Source organism: Mirounga leonina, unplaced genomic scaffold (genome assembly GCF_011800145.1).
Source record: "Mirounga leonina isolate KUSES-001 unplaced genomic scaffold, KU_Mleo_1.0 Mir_53, whole genome shotgun sequence".
Lineage (NCBI taxonomy): Eukaryota > Metazoa > Chordata > Mammalia > Carnivora > Phocidae > Mirounga > Mirounga leonina.
In genome coordinates this window covers 46,030,925-46,036,700 of record NW_023270807.1, presented here as the reverse complement: position 1 = coordinate 46,036,700, position 5,776 = coordinate 46,030,925, and positions in this window count along the sequence as shown.

Genomic DNA, 5,776 nt, shown 5'->3' with positions numbered 1-5,776 from the left:
TGAATATAACTAGAGAGAATGTGAGGGTGGCAGCATCACAAATAAAAGCATTTTCAAGATAAGGATGACGTGTACAAGGAAGAGAGAGAGAAAATGATGGTGCTAGAGAAAGAAAGGGTGGTGGGTCAATCAAGTAGAGGCCAGGAACATGGGAAGGAAGGGAGCCTTGGAAACGAGGGTCTTAATCCTTGAGTCAACAGAAAATGAAGAGCATGGGTACAGAGATAGGCTGCAGGTCTGCTCTGAGTTTCTCAATTGTTGGATTTGCACAAATTCCCACTCTCTGGGGGTTAGAGCTACTTCTGTAGACACCACCCAGACAGTCTTTCCCTCATACATTCACACACATACCGACACACATACATATACACATACACTCCACAAAAAGACAAGCTCCCACTGAAACGTAAGTAATTTTAAAAGGGGAGTGCTTTGGCATTTTTAGAAGATGAGAAATTAGATTTCTGGCTCCCGGGATTTCCCTCATTTAAAGACATTGCTGTCATAAATAAATTAAACAAATAAACAAACAAACAAATAAACGAAAAGCATTGCTGTCAACCTCCCAGAGGTGTAAATGCCAGCCTCCTTTGCTCATGACCTTCAGCACTGTTAACATCCAAAGACCCTGGCTTAGGATAAAGGAAGACTTGTCTTTCTTGGGCGCTCCACAGGATATAAAGTTAATTCTGTCCTGATGTGAAGGAGATATCCGGTCCTTGAGATCTAACCGGGCTAAGTGCCCTCTTTACTAAACAGTAGCTGCATAGCCACATCAAGATATATCAGAACTTTCCCTAGAAGGGGGTTGATTGGTGTTGCATCTGTGAGGCTGCATAAGCACTCTTCATTATTCCACTCGCAAATATGGTTGGGATAGGCTAGAGTAGACTCCAGAAGAATCAAGTCTAGAGATCTAGGCAAAGCAAATGAGGTATCCGATGGTTATATGATAGAGGCTATTCTGAGAATAAGGAGCCATCTGGTGGAAAAGGCAAGGCAAGGAATGGCTTGGGGCATGGAGCAGAAGATCTAGATTCAAATCCTAGCCCTTGGACTTGGTATTGTGTGGCCTTGAGCTGATAACTTGTCTGCTTCATGCTTTGGCTTCCTCACTGGTACCCAAAGGTTGATAATGCCTACCCTGAAGACTTGCTCTGAGGATTAGAAGGGAGAACACCTGGCACACAGTGGATACTCAGTAACTATGGGGGAGAGGGAATAGCCAAGAAAAAGATGAAAAAACTGAAAAAAAAAAAAAAAAAAGAAAGCTTTCTTTCTTTCTGTTGGTTGGAACAGGAAAGCCAGAAGAAAGGTCATGGTTTCTCACAGAATTTTGGGTGGGCAAATACAAATTTGATGTAGGAGACAATAGAAAAAAAAGTCAATGAAGTGCCTGGAGGAGTGGAAAAATATGCCCAAAGATTGTCATAGCAGTAAGTGCTAAAATATGATTGGGGGTTCTGAGAACTCTGGCTAGATTGCTTTTAAATAATTTGTAGCCTGTTAAATTATTTGTAAAGGGCTGAGACAACAAAACGTTTCAGTGCTTGCATTCATGCACATTTGGCAAACTCTTCACAACTTTTTGAAGGAGGGAAGGATGCAAGCAGGAAGGGCTAAGAGGAAGATTGCAGTTTTCCAGATGTGTGGCCCCTAAGGCACAAAAAGACAATGTTGCCATGAGCATGGAGAGACAGGGAATAGGATCATACTGATTTGAGCTGAAGAATCTATCTTGGTTATGAACCTCGAAGAACTTGGGAGACAATGAGTCACCACATTCCATTTAATATGCACAGAAAATTTGGAACAAAATCAATTCAGCAGTGGAAACTGGCCAGTTACCTGGAGAATCATGAAGTGAGGAATGCTTCTTGTTCAAAAAGCAGCTGAGGTTATTCTCCAAAAGCCAGGCACAGGCAAGGAGAGGCAATTAAATTTCTCTATGCCCTCTGGAGACTCCTGTGAACTCCTTGGCTAACTTCTTCCTATAATTTGCTGAAACCACTGATAATATATTTCACTTATAACTGACCAAAGACATCATAGCTCCAGCAGTGGGCATTACTTAAAACTCATACGAACATGCAGACACATGCCAAATTGCACACATATATGCAACCCATGTATACCATATGTATGCTAGGAATAGGCTTTGGAAAGATAGGACAGGGATTTGGAACACACAGAGAGGAGACAGAACCAGAGTTTTCTTCCTTTTTCTCACATATTCTTCCTCATTTAAGTGGATTTCCTATTCCTACTGTAATGTGGCCTAAGGAAGTGGCTTGATGAGGTGTGGAAGTGCCTAGAGGATCTTCTTCTTTGAATTACTGCTAGTCACAGGGCTGGTGACTGGCCTCCTGACACTCACATAGATGTGCTTCTGAAGAGAGATTAATTCAGCCAATATCCACCACCATTGCTTCACTCCTAAGTGACAGGGCTGATGCTGCACTGTCCACATAGGCTGGGACACACATCCACATAGGCTGGATCTAATACTACCTTGATTGGCCAAACAACTGATGACTTTTATCCCTGGCAATCTTGGCAAGTCCTGGAATCTTAAAGGAAGCCATGGCCATCTCATATCTTTCACTAACTGTCATGTGGGTGACAGCATCTACATCTACATCTACAGCAAAAATGTCCTATCTTGGGAAGGTAACAACAACAATAATTTAACCCAGAGTAAAGCCAAAGTCCTTCTAGTGGCTTGAAATGACCTAGAAGATCCATCCCCTTACTCCTGCTACTACAACCCCTCAGGCAATCTGCCCAACCACACTGGCCTCCTTGTTGTTCTTTGAATACACCAAGTCTATTTGACACAGCTGTTTCCTGTTCCTGAAACTCTTTTTTCCCAGATATCCACTAGCTAAACCCCCTTGCCTCCTTCAAGCCTTTGTTTATATTTCACCTTCTCAGTGAGAACCACCTTGACCACTTTATTTACCGCAAGCTGGTCCCTCTGGGACCCTGATCTCACTGACCCTACTCTGCATGTGCCTTTTCCCATAGTTCTCATCATTTCTAACATACTATATACATAACTTACTTACTATGTTTATTATTTGTCTCTTTGGATGAAGTATAAGTAAACTCCATGAGGGCAGGAATATTTGTTTTATTTACTGACATGTCTAAGTGCCTAGATATTCCCTAGAACATAGTAAGTGCCGAATAAATATTTGTTAAATAAATCCAAGTACCTAATTTTAGGCCAGGTACAGTTCAAAGAGCATTGCATTTATTTAAATCCTATGATAACTTGTATGGTTATTATTCTGAGTTTACAGACGAATGAGGCCCAAAGGTTAATAACTAGCCCAGGGCTAGCCTTCTACTAAGTAATGGAGCCAGAATTCAAAGCCATGCAACGTGATTTCAGAACCCACACTTCCGCCTCTCAAGAAGCCCACATGAGGAGCCCATGGCTAAAAGGAAAAAGTTCTCTCCAAAAGGAAAAATTATATTTTCCTGTTTGCTCTATGGCAGAATGATCTTAAACACTCACAGAGATTCTGTTACTGCAATGGGATTTTAATAATGCTTTCAGAGTCTTGTAGCTAGGATGGAGATTGAATATGCTAATAACTGTAAATAACAATTCCATTTACTAAGCATATTAGTGAGTCTCTGGATTCAACAGGTATTAAAATATGCTAATAGGGTTACTGAAGAAATTGTTGACCCCAAAGGGTTCAATGTGGAGCAGCAAACCAATTATCTCAACCAAAAGTTACCTGCAATTGCCTGCCTGCTTTTTGATATGTTGATGACTTAAAATGTGAACCACCCATTTATTAATTTCTGCTTGTTAAACTTGAAAAATCTGTGCCATATTATTTTTAATTGCATCAATTAAAATGAGAGTCACATACATACTATGGATGTCATTGTGTGCATATAAATAATCAGATGCTGAGGAGAAAAGTCCACTAAGTTGTTAACATTATAAAGCACATCAACGAATAAGGGAATATTATGGATTTTTAAGCCTCATACTGTAAAATAATAAATATTTTCATATACATGATCACCTAACAATTTAGATCATGTTTTAGGAGAAGAAAACCCAAATTAGCTTTTCCTTATTTTTTCAAATTATAGTATAAGATATTTCATTTTTCATTTATTAGTTTTTACTCTGAGTTGCATGTTATTGCCCTCAATAACAATATAGCACCAATACTATGAGGTAGGAATCCAGTGAATTAAACAGGCCATATGTTTTTGTGTCTGGCTTCTTAAGCTCAACATTATGTTTGCAAGATTCATCCATGTTGTTATGTTTAGTGACTGTCCATTCGTTCACTTTGATGTATAATATTCCATTTTATGAATATAGTACCATCTATTTATCCATCTCATGGTTGATGGACATATGGGTTATTTTCAGGTTGGAGTATTATGAATGTGTGTCTACAGATGTTTTTTGGTACATGTTATTTAGCATATATTTGTACACATTTCCATTATATATATATATATATATTCAGGAGTGGAATTGCTGGGTCACAGTTCATACATACAACCATAGCTTTAGTTGATGATGTCTATGCCCCAGAAGAAGTCCCTGAATCAGTCATGAGTGCCATAGTTTATATATACAGTAATCCCAGGAAGCACTGGTAGTAGAAATGAAGACATAAAGAAATGAAATATGGCCCTTAATGAGTGTATTATTGAAAAAGTCACCACTGTGAGCACCTACAGCATAACAGAACATGTCTGAGTTGTCCCAACTGAGGGGTGAGGAAACTAGGGTATTTATCTACCAAATCCCCATCTCTCTTGGTTGAGAGGTGCACCTGGAGAGCATTAATTTTCTGGCATTTTTGTTTGCCCCATCTGAGAGCTGAGTGTGTGCTCACATCCAATATAAGGCTCTCGGGCAGACAGTCAGAAGTCGGGGTAATAGGTAATAGCTTTGCTCGTGTAGAGTTAGTGCTGAGATGTGGGCCAGCAGTATCTGTTGTCATAGCTGAGCTCAAAAAAGAAAGGAAAAACTCCATATAGCAAAAATGAAGAGACAAATCAAAACCAACAAAAGAGTACTCAGGAATGAACTACTGCCCAAATGAGTTTCAGATCAGATATGGGCTCTAAAGTCTAGAGGTTGGAACAAAACACATGAACTTGGGCCTGTGTAAGGCTGGAAATGAATTCCTTGTATTGAATCCTTAGCTGGAAGATCTGCCTTATTCATAGGATGGGATCTAAAAAACTATGTTCACTAGATTGAAAGGAAAATAAGCCTGCTCTTTGTCCAGTGCTTTAGCTGGGGAGAGGGGCAAGTTGCCCATGAGAAATTAAAGCCCCAGGCCTGTGTCATGTACAGATGTGGGGTCTGGATTAATACTATATGGTACAGGAATATTAAGCCAACAAAGTCACATCAGAAACTGGTCCAGAATCAGTGAAACTCCTTGGACTGCTGGCAGAATTGAGTTTGGAATAACTCTAGAATTATGAAGCAGATTCCTGCTGCAGACAACAGAGTCTCAGTCCTAACTATGAAACTCTGGGAGTTAATGTAGGATGACCCAGAGTTATCTCGGTTGAGGAGTGAGGAACCGGGATATTTATCTATTAACTCCAACAGTCATGTATTGAGGCCATGTCCCAGGGGATCTTAACTCTCCAGCTCTTTTGGCAGGAAGTCTCATGTGCCATCCAAACAACTTCTGGCACCCAAGGGAACTCCCCAGATAAGAGTTATGGGTATGTTCTGTTGGAAACTGTCAGGCTAGTGTACATGCCCGCA